This window comes from Panthera onca, chromosome D3 (assembly GCF_046562875.1).
Source record: "Panthera onca isolate mPanOnc1 chromosome D3, mPanOnc1 haplotype 2, whole genome shotgun sequence".
NCBI lineage: Eukaryota > Metazoa > Chordata > Mammalia > Carnivora > Felidae > Panthera > Panthera onca.
The window spans coordinates 42303836-42325623 of record NC_138350.1 but is presented as its reverse complement, the minus strand read 5'-3'; positions in this window follow the sequence as shown (position 1 = coordinate 42325623).

Genomic DNA, 21788 nt, shown 5'->3' with positions numbered 1-21788 from the left:
CAAGGTGACTCAAACATATTAGTAGGTTGTTCAGAACAAGGCATGTCCAACATATGCATGGAGGACAGATACTAAAGGCATCAAATTTATGGGGCGCCTGGGTGGCTCAGTCCATTAAGTGTCCAACTTAGGCTCAGGTCATGATCTCGCGGTTTGTGAGTTCAAGCCCTGCGTTGGGCTCTGTGCTGACAGCTCAGACCCTGGAGCCTGCTTGGGATTCTGTCTCTCCCTCTCTGTCTGCCCCTCCCCTGCTCACACTGTCTCTCTCTGTCTCTGAATAATAAATAAATGTTTAAAAAAATTAAGCATCAAGTTTATAGAACCTAGAAACATGGTTAATACATGGTCCTTCTCAGTTTTTCAAAGCCTTCAGTAAAGTTCTATCTTATGATAATGGTACTTTGAGGAATCAATGAAACAAGAGCTATTTTCTATGTTGAAGATGTTGCTATAGGAGGTGAATAGAGTAGAAAATCAGAATGAGAGGTGACCAGGAGAAACATGAGCAATCCCCCCAAGAATTCTCAGAAACACTGAGGAGGGCTGTAGACATCATGTTGGATGGAGGCTCAAGTCAACTTTTAGAAGATAAATACTTTAAAGAGGCTGGAGGAGTTGAAAACACTAATGGCAAGCCCTTGGGTTATGTAGTAGACATTTTAAGTTTTAGAGGTTAGGGAATGGTTTGAGGGCTGGTTTGTTTCCAGAAAAGGGCTCCCTTATATAGGGGAGCAAAATATGCTACTGCAAAATATGTTTCATTGGCATATAGATTATTTTAGGCTGGTTATTTTTAAGAAACAAAAGACCCAGGGAGAACCTTTGACCTTCCACTTAGCTGCATGAAAGTATCTAGATAGAAGTCCTGGAAGTCCTGCTCCAGGAAAGGAGCTGTCACAATAGATGAGTACCTTATAATATGAACTAGGTATGGCAGACAGGGAACATTGAGTGAAGTATCTCCCAATATTAAAGACAGAAGTCATAGTAAAAGAAATGAATACTATGTGTTCTCCTTAAATTGGCCACAGCACATCTGGTCCAATTATGCATCTTTAATACTACCACATGTTCACTGAAAGAACTACTTTTTCTTTAACCAACTCTACTGGTTGCGTTCTTATCTATCATGTAGTGTAAAGTCAGGTCAACTTAGAATGATAGAAGTAGTGCTTTTATAATAAATGTCAGGGCAGTTTTCTAGTATTTATTGTTAAAACTTATGCTTTTCATATATATATATTTCATGTATATTTTATATTTTCATATTATCACACATATATATTTGTATATCTATTCATATATTTCATATATCATATTTTTCACATATATATTTTTAAAATCCAGTTAGTTAACATATATTGTAATAATGATGTCAGGAATAGAATTTAGTGATTTATCACTTACATACAACATCCAGTGCTCATCCCAACAAGTGCCCTCCTTAATGCCCATCATCCATTTAGCCCATTCCCCCCACCCAACACCCCTCCAGCAGCCCTCACTTTGTTCTCTGTATTCAAGAAGCTCTTATGGTTTGTCTCCCTCTCTGTTTTTATCTTATTTTTGCTTCCCTTACCCTATGTTCATCTGTTTTGTTTCTTAAATTCCACATATGAATGATATCATATGATATTTGTCTTTCTCTGACTGACTTATTCCACTTAGTATAATACACTCTAGTTCCATAAACTTACAATTTTTCTTTACATCCAAATGAAGTTAAGGACTCATTAAAAAAAATTTTTTTAACGTTTATTTATTATTGAGAGACAGAGAAACACAGAGTGTGAGCAAGGTAGGGGTAGAGAGAGGGGGACACACAGAATCTGAAGTAGGCTCCAGGCTCTGACCTGTCAGCACAGAGCCCGACACGGGGCTCGAATTCACAAACTGCGAGATCATGACCTGAGCGGAAGTTGGTCGCCTAAACAACTGAACCACCCAGGTGCCCCACCTTTAAAAAAAATTTTTTTTAACGTTAAGGACTCATTTTTTACTCTTGTTTCTAAGAGTGTGGATGACATCAGAAAATCTTATTCTTTTCTGTTCTGAGTGGAAGTGAGGAAATAAGATTACCAAAAAAGATTTTTATCTTGAAGTTATTGAGAAGTTTTCTGAATAGTTCAAAGGAGAAATAAAAATCACATAATGATAAAATGAAAGCTTGCTTGACATTTTTCTTAAAATTTTAACAAGAGGTAATTTGATAACTTATTGCTGGCTAACATCTGCCCAGGGACCATGAATTACAAGTAATTTCACTGGTAAAATAATATCTACAGGGAATAAAACAAAGCTGTCTATAAGGGTTTCATAAGACACATTTCAGGAGCCTCCATTTATCTGCTTATTTATCTTAAGTTGTAGGAAAAGGTGTTGTATAATAATTTGTCTGGTCTCTGCCCAGCTTCCTGGATGGAGATCTTAAATCCTTGGAATTTTCCCAGGGACAAAAGTGTCTGTTATTCATGGTGGCCCCCTCAGACTCTCAGACCATGCCTGAGTTTATACCAATGAGATGACTCATGGTAGGCCCATAGATGGTTTCTGGGTGGGGGCTGGTCATAATGGAAAGACTAACCATGTGACTAGAGGATTAGAGGGTTGCAGCTTTTTTTTTGTTTTGTTTTGTTTTGTTTTGTTTTGTTTTGTTTTGTTAAGAGGGTTGGAGCTTTGAATCAGGTGATATTAGCTCAACCACTGGGGAGGGAAGAAGGGCTGGAGATTGAATTCAATTACATGTCCAATGACTCTATAAATCATGTCTAAATAATGAAACCCCAATAAAAACTCTAGACACCAAGGTTAAATAAACTTCTCAGTTGGTGAGCACATCAGTGTGAAAATAGAAGGTGATGTGTCCTCATTCTGCAGGGAGAATCATGGAAGTTCTATGTTTGGAACCTTCCCAGGCCTCACCCTACAGGTATCTTCCTTCATCTGGTCTTGATTTTCATCCTTTGTAATAAAACAATAATCATAAATACAGTGCTTTCTTGAGTCCTGTGAGTCTTTCTATCAAATTATTAAATGTGAGGGAGTAGTGGGAACCTCTGAATTTTTAGTCAGATGGACAGGAGTTTGAATGGCTTGGGAACTCCAGAGTTTGTAGCTGGTGTCTGAAGTGAAGAGACTCTTTTTTTTTTTTTTTTTACATTTATCTATTATTGGAGAGTCAGAGCGTGAGCAGGGGAGGGGCAGAGGGAGAGGGAGACACAGAATCTGAAGCAGGCTCCAGGCTCTGAGCTGTTAGCACAGAGCCCGACGCAGGGCTCAAACTCACTAACTGCAAGATCATGACCCGAGCTGAAGTCGGACGCTTAACCCACTGAACCACCCAGGCGCCCCTCTGAGGTGAAGAGACTCTTGAGAAGGACTGTGATCTCTACCTGTGAAGTCTGTGTTAACTCTAGGCTGTTGGATAGTTAGTATCAAAATTGCATTGCAGAAGCAGTTCAGGTGGATGTAAGAAGAGTGTCCTTGCTTGGTAAGGTAATTAGACACTGGAATTGGCTACCCACTGAATAGGCAAACATCTGTCTTGTTTGAAGTGTTGTCTTGGCTAGATCTAAGAGATATGGGCTAATTATAGTTTATCATGAATTTTTACCCAGCTGTGTGGTTCTGATATCTTACAGCCAGCTTTTTTTGGAGGGGGGGCTAGCACAGTTAAAAATTTTACCATTTTTTCGCTGTTAAATAACGATTTTAATAAAGATTCAGTATCTAAGATTGGTAATACATTTATGAAATTATGTTGAATAAACATTTGAATATCTCTGTAATAGAAAGAGGTCTCTCCAATAATTTTGAAAGGATCATAAAGGTTGATAAAGCACTTATTAAAAAACACCATGTGGTAGAGTAGAAATCTGGTTTGTGATCTTAAACATGACAAAGTTGTCTCAGAGCTGCTATTTACATATAAATTTCCCTGATATTTGCCAGTAGTTCTTATAATGGAAAATGTCCTTCAAACATATAGACCTTCTAACAAAAAATTTAAAGAAATCTCATGATTTGAGTATTTGGACATTCAAATAAGAAAACAATCACACAGTTATTTTGGACCCAAAATAAAGAACCAAAGAGCATCTGTATTAATTGTATTAATCTGTATTCATTGTTGGGTAATAAGGAAATTACCACAAATATTTTCCAAGTCCTAAAACCCTAATGTTGGGCTACAAATCATCACAAAAATTGCAACATGAAATATTTGTTTAGTATGCTTAAGTAATGGATAAATACAAAGCATTAAAGAACTGCAAGAACCATGGAAAACACAGAATCTCTAGAGATTGCCATGAGTGCTAAACCAGGTCTACACAAATATATGAAGTAAGTGAAGTTGGTCTTATGTTCCATTTCAGGATCCTGTCGTCTCTGAAAGTATCTTCCCCCCTCTTTGGTTTCCCAATGCTATTATGCCAGGCTGACCAGAACCTCCTACTCAGCCTTTATTCTCAACTCCAGAACAAGTCTCCTCCCTTTCCCCATCAAGAATAGCTCCCAGTTATCACATTATGAAGTTCTGATAAACTTACTCTGCCTTAGCAGTTACTGATAAGTGTAAAACATTGTTCCTCCCTCAGTCTCATATAGTGTGAGTTGAACTGTGGCAGGAAAATTTTCCTTTTTCTTTACCTGATGTATTTCCTCAATCCCACCATTAACCTAGTTCTTAGGGTTTTGAAGTTTTTTGATCTTTGATAGAACTCTCTTAAAATATAGTTTAAAATGCTACCAGCCAAAGTCAGCTAGTAGAAGAGGTGGATATAGAGTGAGGGGTAAAGGCTGGAGGTTGGGGTTTTCGGGGGCTTATAAGAAAGTTTAACCATAGGGTCTTAGAAGAGCTCTGGAAGAAGATGCAGAAGGCTGCCTTGTAGGGTGGAATTAATTTATAAAACTTTAATTTTACAGTTTAGACATAGCTATTAAAGGAGATCTGGAGAAAAATATACACACAACTTTGTGACTGCTTCATCCACCTTGAGGAAGGGGATCTTGGTCAGAGACTTAGAAATGGAAAAGTGGATCAAGTCAGTGTGTGATTCAGGAGGCAATGAAACACAAGGGGAAAAGTACAGACTGGTTCTAGTCTCACATTTGTAATGGGGCAGCCATATGAACTTGGTTCAGTCATTAACCTTCCTGAGTAAGTATCTTCCAGGGTGACATATGAGAGTCAGACAGGATGACTGATTTCTGAGGCATAATCTGGCTCACATTCTCATACAGACACCCACTTTCTGATAATCTTGAATATATTGAATGTGATTCACATCTTCTTTGTAAGAAGAAAGACTAATACAACAATAGGTTGTAATCCCTCATTTCTTAAAAAATCCCTTATCTCTGCCTTCTGTTGTTAGTCACCATCCTCTCCAAGGGCCACCATACTTAGTGCATATCATCTTCTACTTGGATGATGACTTTTTTCTTAAACCTTTCAAATTCCACTTGTTATTTTTGGTTTTAAATTCAGGAGTATAGCTTCCGTGGGACTTTGGTCGTAGGTAGGGAGATTGTAGGCAGCAGGGGATCCTGGCAATAAGGTCGGAAGCAAGACTTAAATAGTAGAGATGAGTTTGGCGTTGATCTTGAGACTAGATCATGTGATAATCTTGCCTTAGAAGTAAGCAGCAAGTACCGGCGCTCCTGGGTGGCTCAGTCAGTTAAGCATCAGGCTTCAGCCAAGGTTATGATCTCGTGATTCAAGCCCCTTGTGGGGCTCTGTGCTGATAGTTCAGAGCCTGGAGCCTGCTTTGGATTCTGTGTCTCCCTCTCTCTGTCTGCCCCTCCTCTGCTCACACTTTGTCTCTCTCTCTCTCTCTCAAAAAATAAACATTAAAAAAAAAGTAAACAGCAAGTACCAATTTAGGAACAAGCAATGAGTCAGAAGTGCAGAAGCAAAAACAATATCCATAGATCAAGGTACCTCTAAACCACAGAAAACATAATCCCAGGTGCAACAGGACCCAGAGTTTTGGCTTTTCATGGCATGGCCAAGATGATGTTTAAAGGCTGCTGCTGTGTAAAAACTCATCACTCTGGGTAGATTTTGTTCCACCGGACTTTAAGTAGAATTATAGACCAGATATAATGGATATGTGTTTGTGTGGGAAGGAGCAGTGAGTGGTCAGTGACTGATATAAGAGGTCAACCACTGCTGAATACTTAGATGTTAAAATATCTTCAAAATAATCTTGGATAGGTGATTATTTTATCATAACTATCTTGCATTATTTAATCTGTTAAGATTATGTCAACTGAGACTTTCAAATTTTGCCTAATTTGATTAGGGAACTTACATTATCCCTTGTTATCTCATTAACTCTCACAATAATCCCATGAGATAGGTATGGGGAATGAGACAAACGAGTTTCAAAAAGGTTAAGTAACTTGTATAAGACCAATTACAGAGAACATAATGGGCCTAGAATTCAAATATAAATCTGTCAGATAACATAAAACCCAAGCAAGCCTTACTACTGTATGTACCATGGTCAACATGGAAAAATAAAGCGTTCTCTGTTAGAATATTCTAACTATAGTGGCATGAATGCCAGAACCAAGGTTCCTCTACCTTCACTTTTTTGCCCAAACTCTCAACATTATATTGGTGAAACTTTGTTACTTTTGGAAAAGAGTGATAACGACAAAATAAAAATAATCTGTATATAAAAATATAGAGTTGCCTTTATAGAGACTGTAGATTAGCAAGAAAAGTCTCTGAATACTGTGCATATATTATTCCCACATTCAAGTGGATGAGCTAGTGGGAAAAATAAATTTTCCAGTGATAGCCAAGCATAGAGTTAATTACTGGTTAAAAAAAAAAAAAAAAAAAAAAAAGGTCCCAGTGTCCTGCCTCCCCTCCCTGGGCTGCATGTATGTGTGTGTGGTGTGTGTGTGTGTGTGTGTGTGTGTGTGTGTGTGCATGAGCATGTGCATGTAATGACATTATACTCCAGGTAGGCTAGGAGTGAGTGAGTCCATCCCTTCCCAAATAAGGCCTGGAGAGAAATCCAAGCTCCATAGAGAAGTGCCTCCCAAAGTGTGGTGTGGCAGTGGCAAATGCCCATGAGGAAGGTCTGGGCAGAGAGTGCCTGAGGCTGCCCCCAGAGTCACCTGTGGACCAGAGGAGTGTAGAAGAGCATTAGAAAGTTTCCCATGCTCTCAAGAGAGGGTTAGGATTGGCTGAGAAAAGGCTGGTGGATCAGAAGTGGTCTCTAGACATGAATGAGGGAAAGTCATGATGAAAGGAAGCAGTCAGCAGATGTAGCATAGACCATTTGAATGAGAAACCACAGCTGGAATAGATGTTCACCACTGAAGACCCAGCAAGATAAGTTATATCTCTGTGGATACCTGAGGAAGATGGAGAACCATTAAGAACCAAATACCTCACGTTCTAAAGAACAAGTACTTCCAGAAGTTCTCTGGCACTTATGCCCTTGGGTAAAAGTGGAACAGGGGGTCACTGGATTTTACTGGAAAAAAATTCCTGAATTGATTGGCTAAAAACATGGAATGAGTGCATGATCATTCATTTGATTGAGTTTACCTAGAAATAATTCTATTTAACTTTCTGCTATTAGGCAGTATGGAAGCTCAGGCAGAAATTTACTTCAATTATAGGAAAATAAAATACAATTTTGCATATTTGAGTTTATGACTAAAACTCCATTCCTTTCTATGTAATAATGCAAAACAAATCAGAGTATTTCCCACCTACCTCTATGTTTTTCCACAGTTTCTCATTGATTTCTCTGTTATTTCCTCCCACATAGTCTAAGTTGCTAGGCTATCCCTGTCAGCTTTCTCGGATTTAGAGGCCAGGAGCTCCAGGGAACTTGGAAGATGTCAGGTTGTTAGTTATTATTGTAATAACTATTCAGTTAAATAAGAGCTCCATGAATTTGTGTGTTGAAAAATTTCAGATAGTTTCTATTTCTTTTAGGTTTGTTCCTTTTGCAATAAAAGCTTTGTATTTAATTATTAATTTGGCTGTTATTTCTGGCAATTCTTGGTTATAAATAAATGTCTTCAAAACATTATCCACAAACCACTAAGGGTTTTCCCCCGGTGGTAGAGCTGTTATATATGAAATTGTTGACTCTGTAAGTAGTGTTTAACCATGAATAAATACTATTAATGTAAATTAAATTTAAGTGATAATTTCTTCATGATTTTGGAAGAACTGGAGGCAAAAAATATAGTTTAGACAAAATTTGCTATGTAGTAATTGTTATTGGATGGCCAAAGAGATTGTGTAATTTGCTACTTATAATGGAAACAGAAGTCACTCTTACAGATTGTGATGGTTAGTTTTATGTGTCGACTTGACTAGGCTATGGTATCCAGTTATTCAATCAACACTAAGACTTTGCTATAAAGATATTTTGTAAATATGGTTAATGACTACAATTAGTTCACTTTAAGTAAAGGAGCTTATCTTTGGTGATGTGGGTGGGCCTTATTCAATCAGTTAAAGACTTTAAGAACAAAACGAAAGTTTCCCTGAGGAAGAAGAAATTCTGCCTTAAGACTGAAGCATCAGCTCTTGCCAGAGTTTTCAGCCTACCAGACTGCCCTACGGATTTCAGATTTGCCAATCCCCACAATCCTGCAAAATCCTGTAAGCCCATTCCTTGAAATCTCTGTCTCTTGATCTCTAGATCTCTATTATATGTACATAAAATTATATCTGTTTTCCTAGACTGATACAGATATAGTACCCAGAGTAGTTCTAGAGGAACAGAATCTTAAGGATAAGTTTTCTGAATTGGTTTTGGGTCTTCTGGAATTAGTTCTGTAATATGATTGGATTTAAAGGCATGAATAACTCCATTTCCAGTGGCAAAGAGGCCACTGATAGATATTCCACGGTATGATGCAGCAATAAAGATATGCAAACTATTACCACCAGATACACTTAATCAAATAGTTATGAGGCAAGGTTCTAGGTGACCATAAACTTGAAATCTTAGAACATTGTTGTCAAACTAACAAATATAATGAGATTGGCTAATTTCACTGGAGAAAGTGAAGAAAAAGATGAGTTCAGGGTTTCAAGTTCCCAAATAAATGCCCTGAAAATTTCTGTGTCTTCCCTGAAAGGAATCCTTACCTTCTATAGTTTCGGAGCTGAGATTTCCAAAAACCAAGCTTAGAGTATCATGCAGGTGGCCTAATTATTCAGGCTGTAGAGAAATTTTTCCTTATTAATTTCTAGGTTCTTTGGCTCATCTAATAATTCAATTGACATAAGATAGATTAACAGAAAAACAAATTTAATTTCATGCAAATAAGAGCTCATAGAAATATTAGACTCAGAGAAGTGACCAAAGCAAACAGTTTTTACAGATTTTAGACAAAGAACCAATAAAATTTTGAAGAATTGACAAGATAAAGAAGTTTGGGCTTGGGGTAGTAAATTAGTGAAGAAGTAACAAGGTATGTTTTCACAGCCTTCTCAACCCTAAATTCCCTATCTCTGGCGACAAGGAGGTCTCTCTTTCTCCTGGTATAGGGAGGGTACCTTCCACATGGGAGATTTTCTCACTATTTTCAGGGGGACAAAGGATGGTCAGTGTGTCCTTTTGGCACCAGCTGTTTTTTTTTTTTCCTTAAAGTAAGTTTAATTCAAAATAATCAATATGCCAAAGTGGCTTAACTTGGGGTAGTCTGCCCTGAACCCCATCAGGACCTTGAACAGGACTGAGAAGCTGCAATCAGTTTTCAGCAGCTGCAGCATAACATCTGTGGGTCTCAGGGACCTGAGGCCAGTTACAGGTGACTTTAGAGGTGAAAGAACTCTAGTGTTCAAGGGGTGGCTTTGGTCTACCTGTGTTCATTGTATTTATGTAACTGAAAAAAGTTAGCTTTTAGGAGACTTTTTTTTTTTTTTCACCCTCTTGGTCTTTCAGATTCAACTGCTGCCAACAAATAATTAGCCTTGGTTTTATGGATAATTCATATTCATAGCCATGTTGTGTATATTTAATAATTATATACATGTATCGGGGGATTTCATGACTTTAAAAATGCAATAATTTTATTGGTTTTTATTAATCTATAAATTATTATTTATTACATTATTGCTTTACCTAATTTTGAACAGGATATTACTTTACCTACCAGGTAGAAATAAAACAGGTTATTGTGATGTAACTTGTAAAGTACACAAGTCTTAAGTTCACAGTTTGATAATTTTTACCTAAGTATAGATCAAGGTAACTATCACCCAGATTAAGGTACAGGACATTTCCAGAAGACTCCTTCGTGCTCCCACCTGGTCAATATCTTCTTCTAAAGGTAACTACTACATCTCTGTAATGATAGGTCACCAGCAGGCACGATTTTAGTGACTTTAAGGTACATAGATTTCTCTGTATCTAGCCACTTGCATGTTTTTATGTCAGAGTGATGTGGCTTTGATAAAAGCCATTGAAAGCAAAGGAGTAACTGTCATAAAATTTTTCTTTAATATATGTGCTGAAGCCCTACAAGACCTTGGGGAAAATCTAAAAGAAATCAAGTTGTAAGTATGATGACATTTATTTCTGCCTCTTCTACGTATTTTATTTATTTATTTATTTTGAGAGAGAGAGAATGCAAGTGGGAAGGGACAGATAGACAGAATCCCAAGCAGGCTCCACGCTATCAGTGCAGAACCCAACTTGGGGCTTGATCTCACGGACCGAACCGTGAGATCATGACCTGAGGTGAAACCAAGAGTTGGACACTTAATGGACTGAGCCACCCAGGCACCCGTCTTCTATGTATTCTAATTTAATTGTCCATCTACCGGGAGAATCTGCTATGTGCTCTGAGAGCAAAGTAAGTGAGGAGTATGTGTGTATGCATGTATCTGTATGTGTGTTGTATGGTATTTGTAACAGATATATTTGTTTTGTTGTCTCTGTTGTGGGATAGGAAGAGAGAATAGTCTAGGTAAAATCTGTCTTAGGAGAGTGCAAATTTTGTAGGTTAAGTAGTCTTTGTAAACATACTGATTTTTTTTTCAAACACAAATGCCATTTAATTAGAATAGTGGAAGCTTGAAAGTGCAAAAATCATTCTTGAACAGTAACAGATAACTTTAAAATTTTAAAAGAACATATGAATACTCTAAAACTGCATTAGTTCAGGCCACATGGGGACACTCCCTTTGGTTGGCTGTGGTGAACATGACCTGAATTAGAGTCCCACAGGCTAAGATCTTCAGGCTCAGGGTGTTGTGGACTAAACACCTATACCCACTTCACATCCATTCAGACATGCTCATTTTCTAGAACTTAAAAACCATCAGCTAAAAACAACTCATTCAACTGAGTTTGGAATGGAGGTTACACATGTTATGACTTAAAATAAATGGAGTTTAAACTCTCCTTACACACTTCTCAACACTTTATCAGGTCTAACCGAAATGAAACCAAAATACTAGACCACTATACTTATTCTCTTCCCACTTTTTTATTTTTAATTAAAAAAATTTTTTTTCAGAACAGGTAAGCACAGTGATTTTTTTTTAAATATGAAATTTATTGTCAAATTGGTTTCCATACAACACCCAGTGCTCATCCCAACAGGTGCCCTCCTCAATACCCATCACCCATCCTCCCCTCCCTCCCACCCCCCATCAACCCTCAGACTGTTCTCAGTTTTATTTTATTTTATTTTATTTTATTTTATTTTTTCAATATATGAAATTTATTGTCAAATTGGTTTCCATACAACACCCAGTGCTCATCCCAACAGGTGCCCTCCTCAATACCCATCACCCACCCTCCCCTCCCTCCCACCCCCCATCAACCCTCAGTTTGTTCTCAGTTTTTAAGAGTCTCTTATGATTTGGCTCCCTCCCTCTCTAACTTTTTCTTTTCTCTTTCCCCTCCCCCATGGTCTTCTGTTAAGTTTCTCAGGATCCACATAAGAGTGAAAACATATGGTATCTGTCTTTCTCTGTATGACTTATTTCACTTAGCATAACACTCACATAGTGATTTTCAAAAACGATTTGCAAAGTTGCTGTACCTCACATTCATTCCTGCTATCTCAGGTAGCAGTACAGCAGTTATTCTTGTGAGTGGCAGTGTCTTACCTGATGAACCATCTTCTTTAACTGAGGTATTTGCTGGAAATTTCAAACAAATCGTATTTGTGGCAGTCATGGCATCTGCAGATATTTTCTGACTGGGAGCAGTAGTTCAGGCTGCTATAACAGAACACTGTAAACTGTGTGGCTTAAACAATAGATGTTTATTTCTCACAATTCTGAAGACTGGGGAGTTCAAGATCAAGGCACTGGCAGATTCAGTGTCTGGTGAGGGCTTTCTTCTTGGGGTTTTGCAGATGGCTGCCTTCTTGCTGTGTCCTCACATGGCAGAGTGAGAGATTATCTCTCTTGTGCCTCTTCTTATAATGGCATGAATTCCATTCATGAGGGCTCCATTTTCATGACCTAGTGACCTCTTTAAAGGCTTCACCTCCAAATTGGGGATTTGGACTTCAGCATAAGAATTTTGAGGGGACACATTTGGTCCATACCAGGAACTCCGTAGACAACTTACAAAAAAGCATTTTGATTGTAAAGTTCTCAATGGCAGAGAGTTCACGTGTCTTATGGTTCTCTAGCCCCTTCCATACATGACATTAATTGACAAATACTTATTGATATTTTTATTTTGATTTGGCTTCAGTAGATATTATAGAGGTATCCTGACTGTGGTTGCACATACAGTGCTAAACTATGGACCTGAAAGCTCCTGTTGCTTTACGTGCAGCTCTCTATAGTACTATATGTTTAGAGTTCTATATAATTCTGAGTTCCTTCAGCTCAGGAGTTGGGACATTTGCATCACATTTTGGGAGGGCTTGCTTCTACATATAAAAGCACCACATTAGGCAACAGTAAAAGAGAACAGGCCAAAATCATTCCCACTCTAAAATATGTGTATATCCCTATAACAGAGGCATTTGGATAGGAAAGATGAAGGGTCTTGCCTTCAGAATGAGGTTGACTTTATAGAGGAGTGTCTTTCACTAAATTGAGAACCTATGTATCTCAGAGTTCTCTGGTGGTCCATCTGAAAGGTGCTGGGGCATCCTTCTTCTTTAAAAAAAATTTTTTTTTAACATTTATTTATTTTTGAGAGACAGAGAGAAGCAGAGTATAAACAGGGGAGGGGCAGAGAGAGAGGGGGACACAGAATTCGAAGCAGGCTGCAGACTCCGAGCTGTCAGCACAGACCCCGATGCAGGGCCCAAACTCACAAACCACGAGATCATGACCTGAGCCGAAGTCGGAAGCTCAACCGTCTGAGCCACCCAGGAGCCCCCAGGGGCCTCCTTCTTTTGTCCTCTGCCTATTGCTCTGAGTCATGCAGTTTGCCTAAAGAGATTGCATTTATGTAGCAAAACATTTGCCTTCTTGGCACAGTCTTATTTATGAAGTGTCTGTTGTGTGGACTGTTAGGGAATGACCATCACACCCTATTGCCCTAGTGTATGTAAACCACACAGACAGCTCTACACAGATTACCCTATCTGCACACGATGCATTAAGCTGGCACAGTAGCTTGCTGTTTTAACACATTAGGAAGTATCATAAAATTGCAAGATTTAAAAAGCACTAGATGGAGTTAACAATTGCCTTAATCTATTAGGCTCTGTAGCCACTTCTGTTCAGCACATTTATTATGGTTGTCACTTTACCTGTTTCTGTCATATTGATGTACTCCCTTTCTTTTCAAAGTGCTTCCCAATATGCTTTAATATATGAATTCTGTTGCAGTAATCCTGTGAGGGAGACCAGAATTTTATCCCAATTTATTAAAGATGAAAAATGATTGCAAAATGGAAGTTGAAGGTGAGGGTATATGCAGAGAACAGGCAGAAGTTTTTGCCTGCAGATGCAGACAAGACTGGATCCTCAATTCTTGGTGATTAAGTTTATGGCAGTTCATTATATATACACAGGACATGGCCGCTGTTAATGATTGCATTGCTTGACTCTCTCCTCAGCTACGTTTCTTTTCCTACCTGCCTTTGTTTCACTTGCTTCCTTAATGTGCTGCTTTGGTTCTATTCTTCCTTTTGTCCAGATTTGCCTTTAACTTTCTAGTGCAGGGGTGCCTGGGTGACTCTTTCTCTCCCTGACCCTCCCCCATTCTCATACACGTGCATACTCTCTCAACTTAAATAAATAGACATAAAAAAAAACATTTTATGCCACTCAGGCACCCCCTAGATATATTTTATAATGTTCAAACAAAACTTTATTATAGACAGTGAAATTTATTTTCATATAATTTTCACACCACAAAAGTATTCTTCCATTGATTATTTTTTTCCTCAACCATTTAAAAATGTAAAAATCATTTTAGCATATAGGGCATACAAAAACAGAGAGTGGGTTTGATTTGGCACAGGGATTCTAATTTGCTGATCCATGAATTATTGGAAGGAATAAAGAAGCCAGAGATAATAACTATGTATAGAAATAAATGACTATACATATTTCCTTTCCTTCTCTTAATTTCTTTTAAAAAAAAAGATATATAACTTTAAAGTAAACATTATAGGGGCGCCTGGATGGTTCAGTCAGTTAAACATCTGTCTGACTCTTGATTTCAGTTCAGGTCATGATCTCACAGTCGTGAGATTGAGCCCTGCATCCGGCTCCACGCTGAGCATGGATCCTGTTTGGGATTCTCTCTCTCTACCTCTTTCTCTGTCCCTCCCCTGGTCATGCTGTCCTTTCTCCCTCTCAAAATAAATAAATCACCATTAAAAAAATAAACAAAACTAAAGTAAAAATTATGACATTGTTTTGGTGTTTTAAAATGTGTCTATAAATACTTTGATACTCCTACTTTCAAAAGGCCTGTGCTGTACTTAATGGTTTACTTCTTTTTTTTAAGTTGGGATTTTTTTGTGTGTGTAAATGTAACTTTATTTATTATTTTTTAGCAGTGTAATATTAGTTTCAGGTGTATAAACTCAACACCCAAAAAAACAAATAATGCAATTTAAAAAATGGGCAGAAGACATGAACAGACATTTCTCCAAAGATGTGTCTCCAACAAACATGAAAAGATGTTCATCATCACTTACCGTTAGGGAAATGCAAATCAAAAATCAAAACCACAATGAGATATCACCTCACACCTTTCAGAATGGCTAAAATCAACAACACAAGAAACAGGTGTTGAGGAGGATGGGTAGAAAAAAGAACCCCCCTGCACTGCATTCCTCATGCAGGAATGCAAACTGGTGCAGTCACTGTGGAAAACAGTATAGAGGTCTCTCAAGAAGTTAAAAATAGAACTACCCTATGATTCAGCAATCATACTACTGGGTATTTACTCAAAGAATACAAAAACACTAATTCAAAGGGATACATGTACCCCAATGTTTACAGCAGCATTATTTACAATAGCCAAGATAGGGAAGCAGCCCAAATGTCCATCAATAGCTCAATGGATAGAGAAGAAGTGGTATGTATATATATAATGAAATATTATTCAGCCATAAAAAAGTATGAAATCTTGTCATTTGTAATGACGTGGATGGAGCTAGAGAGTATAATGCTAAGTGAAATAAATCAGAGAAAGACAAATATCATATGATTTCACTCATGTAGAATTTAAGAAACAAAACAAATGAGCAAAGAGAAAGAGAGAGAGACAAACCAAGAGACAGATTCTTAACTATAGACAACAAACTGATGGTCACCAGAGGAGAGGGGGTTTGCGGGGATGGGTTAAATAGGTGATGGGGATTAAGGAGTGCACTTGTTGGGATGAGCACCTGGTGATGTAAGGTAAGTTCCTTATATTTTGAAAATTTGAATTCCTTCTTTTTCTCTTTTTTTTTTCAAAAAATTTTCTAAATGTTTATTTTTGAGACAGAGAGAAAGATAGAGTGTGAGTTGGGGAGGGGCAGAGAGGGAGACACAAAATCCGAAACAGGCTCCAGGCTCTGAGCCATCAGCACAGCGCCCTATGTGGGGCTTGAACCCACAAATGGCAAGATCATGACCTGAGCTGAAGCCGGATGCTTAACTGACTGAGCCATGCAGGCGCTCCTGAATTCCTTATTTTTCACAAACAATGGCAACATTTTCTCCAAGTTGTCATGTGCCATTTAACTTTATTTGTATTTCTTTCAACAGAGAAAATTAAACAATATTTAAGTCAATTTATCAATCTCTTCCTTTTTGGATTTCTTTCAAATTGTCAGTCTCTCCTTTCTAATCTTAAAATTATTTATATATTTTCTTAGTATTTTTATGATTTACATTAAAAAATTTAGTCCATATCAATATGTTTCATATTGTTGTAGGATAGGAAATAGTGATCTAATTTTTCTTTTTTGTCCAAGTGGGTAGTCAGTTGTCCCAGTATTCTATTCTTTCCATTGGGAATTACACAATAGTGTTTATTTCTTTACACGTTTATACTTTGACCTATTTGTTTTTATTGATTTATTCCTTTGATCTATTAATTCACCTGTACTACACTGTTGTAATTGCTACAACTCTATCACATTTTTAATACCTGGGATGCAACCTTATTCATTACTTATTTCTTTAAAATGTTTTTTTAAACTTTTTGAGAGAGAGAGAGAGAGCGAGAGAGGGAGAGCACTAACAGGGGAGGTGCAGAGAGAGATAGAGGAGTAGAAGATCTGAGGCCGGCTCTGTGCTGACAGCAGAAAGTCCAATGTGGGCTCGGACTCATGAACCCTGAGATCATAACCTGAGCCCAAGTCATATGCTTACCCAACGGAGTTGCTCAGGTGCCCCTAAAGTATTCTTAAAAATGATACTTACACATAACCTCTTCATTTATTTGAAAATGTCAAGAAAAAGCCAGAAAAATTGTTCAAACTACTGCCTTAAAACTTATGTTTTTTATGAAAGCTGACACTTCTTTCCCCTTTAATAATAATGGTAATTATACAGTAATAACAGGCAGGCCAATGGTAGTAGACAGCACAGTAACTTTGCAAACAGCTAGCCCTGGGCTGGAAACCCAGGACTTTGTCCTTTGTTGGCAAGTTAATTCACTTTTAAGAGTCTCAATTTATCCATTAGTAAAGATAGGAATAATAGTGTCTTATCTATTGACAAGAGCAATAAAAGGATTAAATGGAGCATTGCTAACACAAGGCTTGTCCTGCTGTTAAAGAAGGAGGATCTATTGTTTGTAAAACATTTTTATATATATCATCTCATTTGACTCACAAAACACTTGACTCACTGGCAATCATAAGGTTTCTGTGGTATTGAATTACACGATGATTTAATAAGATATGATGATATAATGGCTACTAAATGGTGATCTTACAAAATAATAAGTTCTTTTTTTAACTTAAACACATCACTGAAACTTTTGCTACCGTCTTAGGTATGAAATCATTTTAAATAATGACTTAGGATGGCAAGATTTTTTATCTTTTCTACAATTTGATATATATAAATAAGAATACATGCACTATTAATGCACATATTTTTAGAAGCATATCTATTCTATAAAGCAAAGTTTGTTGTCTAACTTAACCAGTTTTATTGTGTTAATAGCATTTGGTTCCTATTACATGAAACATAATTTTTAATTTGAAAATTAATAAGAAATCCATTTTCTCCTTAGTTGAGTCAAGTCAGAGATTAAAGCTCCTATTAAATGAGTATTGGTATTCATAACAACTCTAGAGAAAATAAATACATAAACCAGTATAATAACTAAGGTCATTAAAACTGTTTGGAATTATTGAGAAGTGAATTTGAATTTCTGATTATAGAGATTCAACCTGTGTGACTTTGGGTAAGTTACCTAGCCACTTGACCCTCAGCTTCTCATCTGTAAATTGGAATAATTGTATGTCTAGAAAAAAAGATTGTTTAAAGGTAAACAAAATAACTGTAATCAACATTTTAGCCCAGTACATGTTCACTAAATAGTTATTATTGCTGCTATTAACTGGTGAGTAGCAAAAATCATGCAGCCCCACTGGAAGGAAGAATTGAAAAGAACATAAAGAAATAATATTTGAAGTTTTAAAATAGTAAATGTGCAGCAAATATAGTTGTGTTCCAAGCAGATGATAACTTAAAAAAAAATCATGCCTGTGTATTCTTGGGTGGAGAGAAAGATTAGTTAAAAAGTCTTTTCAGTGTTATAATCATTACCACAAAGTGCTAGTAATGAGGATAATGAAAAACAAAGGCTCCAAAATTATTACAAACAGATATATTCACAGATAGATAAGGCTGAGTCTAAACCAAGAGGACAGAAGTTTGGGATGCTATGAACTCAGAGAGCAATATCCTTTTTTGATTTACACATAAAAACCTTGTTTTATTTTGCACACAGATCTTCCTTACAACATTTGCAAAAGCGGTCACAAAAACTTATTTAGGATATTGGGTTTCCTGGATCCTCTCCATGCTTTTCTTCCTGCAATTAAGCCTTATATGATCTGAGGATTTAGACTGAAGTAGAGAGAAGACTTTCTTCCTTTTGGCTTTTAAGAGGACATGTTCTGGAAATCTTGGGAGAATCTGGCAGATGCTACACAGTGAAGTCTGGGGTATGTATTTTTGGCACCCAAGAAACAAACATTCAGTGAATAAGGGTCTTAGAAGAACCATAGATGTCAGATAGTTGAAATCATCCAAACCTGCAGCAAAGGTTAGATCCTAGTTTTTGTTTCTAGAGGGTCTGCTTTGTCTTAAAACAACTGACAAAATTTTTTGGCCCTGTGAACATGCAATTCTGTTCCTGAATTAGAGAGAGATGCTTTTGTTCATACAGCTTGGAAAGGCTTCCTGGTTCCTTTCAGAGTGTGTGAAGCACTAAATTCTGAAGGTCAGAGAAGTTGTGACACATTGTGGGTAAGCTCATCAGCGTCTTACTTCATAGTGAGTTCAGAAGGGCATGATGCAGGCAGTCCAGTAAGTGGTATTCATGATGCCCTGCTACAGAACATTTGGGTTTCCCTACAGGTGTAATCGTTATGAAGTGAGTCATTAGTCATCACATTTTCTGGAAGAGTCAGAAGAGAAAAAGTTTGAGTGAAATTGAATAGTTTGTAATTTACTTTTGTCACTAATATGGGGGAAGGATGTTTGCATCAAGCTTGTTCACTGAAAAAGCCTACTGTAGTCTGGTTCTTATGCTAAGTAGTGGCTAGAAATGAATACAATGAGAATATAAGACTTTTTCAATCTGATTTACTATTATTTATAGTAGGAATTTATGAAGATACTTTATGCAAACATGTCCTTTTATGTGGTTAAAAAAAGTCAGTGAGGGTAGGGGATGGGGATGGTGGAGGTACAGGGCAATGGGGAAGTCTACATAACCATGGAAGAAAAAGTGAACACACGGGATGTGTAGGATGGGTAGCTAGGCCAGAAGGAAAGTAATAGAAATATCCTTACCCTAGGGAACTGAGTCTTGTCTATGCCAGGTATTTGCTAATGTTGTGAAGCTATCTGCAAATTCAAATTCTCAGGAAATATACAAGACATATTCTTCCTGTTTAAATATAAAAACTCAACTTTTCAAGGGCTAAAACAATCTTTATTTATTTATTTTTAATATATGAAATATATTGTCAAATTGGTTTCCATACAACACTCAGTGCTCATCCCAAAAGATGCCCTCTTCAATACCCATCACCTACCCTCCCCTCCCTCCCACCCCCCATCAACCCTCAGTTTGTAAAACAATCTTTAAATCGAGTGTTGACTGAGGTTTCAAGGCTGGAAGCTTCAACAAAGACTGATGTGTCCAGTGAACAAGAAAAACAATTCAGGCAAGTATTAGTTTGACTTGTAGCTAGCATTCACCATTTCAGACCAAAAGTTATGTTTTCATGTCTTAAGGACAAATAGGATAAAAAGCAGTTAATACATCAGGGGTTGACATTCAAGGTCTTTGATCATTTAACAAATATTTCCAAACAGCCTCTGCTGGGTAGGTTGAGGCATAGCCCCAGACTGATGCCTTCTGTCCCTCTGGCTCTCAGAGGACATAGGTGAAACTTACCACTGGGAAGATTTCCGTGGTTCCACTAGCTTTTTGAACTAGACGTGATTCCACTCTAGTCCAGTCTATGCCAGTCTAAGCTTCCATAACCTGGGAAGAAATGTTGTTGCCTGGGAATTCTTCTACTTTGTCCGGACGAAGGTTGTGTGGGCAGGGTGGAGCTGTCCGAAAGAGTAAAATTCCTTTGTGTTACTGGTTAATTGGAAGTTCTAACTTTTGGGCCCCTTCTTCATCCCCTCCCTCTTCTCCCCTGTCGTTTGCAATTATATATAGGAGATCTGAAGGGTTCTCTCTCGCTCTTAACCTCAGTTGCCTTAGGAGAATGTAAAAATCTCTTTGGGAGAGAAACGGTGAGAGCAGTATAAAATTGGAAGGCTCTCCTCCCTTGGCCTGCCTTGCCCCAGTTCCCTCACTCTCCCTGCTCTTCCCCTTCTCCTCCCAGTAATGCTGGGTTGGTTGTGAGTCCTTCTGATCTGCGATGCAGGCCCCACGCCTCCTTTTAAGCCAGACTGATGCCTGCATTTGCTAAGAACTAGTATGTACTAGCCGCAGTTTAATACGGCCTCCTCAGCCAGGGCACCTCAGTGCTTGTCCGGTGGCTATGGGCCTGTCTAGCCCAGCAGTGCTACCTGATGCACTCCTCCTCCTTGCCGCTCCCCAGATACAAAGGCTCCGTGGAAGCAGTGTTAACACTCTGAGGTAGGATGCTCCTCGATGGTAACAGCAAATTACTACTCTCAGGGGGCACTTGGGGGCAGTTTTGGTCTTTGAGACATCAGTCGCTCCGTATTTGTTTCCACCCAATAGAAAGCAGAAAGAGCCTGTGCGCAGGAGGATTTGGCAAGGTTGGGGTGCAACTGCAGGGCTGAGCAGTTTGAGAGCCCAATCCTCAGCTTCTAGTTACTCCCCTTCCTCAGCGTTCCCGGAATCCCGTGGTTCAAGGGCCCAGGACCAAAACTTTCGAGAATAGGAAAGCTTCTTTGCTCAAAGGATGCCAAACTGGCTTAATCAGAGATGGACAGTGGCAGCAGAAAGATCCGTGGAACCGTCCTGTCCCGGGCTTGATTTCCCCCAGGCATCTGTGGGTTGGGCTGGGCAGTTCTTTAGATTGTGATGAGCAACAGTTGGATTTTGGAAGCTTGATTTTCCTGAGGTCAGTGACCAAGAATCTTAAAATGAATTCTCTGCTTAATTTTTCACTTTCTTGAATGGGTTCAGGTCTCAAGGCCGTTAATTTAGGAGTGCTGAGCCTGAGTTCCGTGCTGAGTTAGGTCCTGAGTGCCTAAGCTGAGCAGAGTGAAAGCGGCCAAGCCCTTGTAAGCCAGGGCACAGTTCAGATTCTTGCGGACCACAGAGCCAGTACTTCCATCACCCTCCCCACAAAGTTAATGGTGTTTGTGGTTTTCCCTTTGATAGGCCATGAAGTCAACAATCTCCCCACATGGTGGCTCCCTTTACTAAAGTTGAGTAGTGAATTTGTACAAGGAGTCTTGGAAATTTTCAAATATTTCTACAGATTGAACTCATTTCAGAATTCGTGTGGGAGGGAAGAGTAAGGATTTTAATCGAATTCACCTTTGACGCGAAGCAAGACGGAAGACAGGGAAGTCACAGTCGGTAATAGCTTTGGGTGCTTTGGTAAAAAAGACGTCTCTGCTTCATTATCTGGTTGTGTTCCCCGCGGACTCTTTGTGTGCGAATTTACTCCAGAGGCAG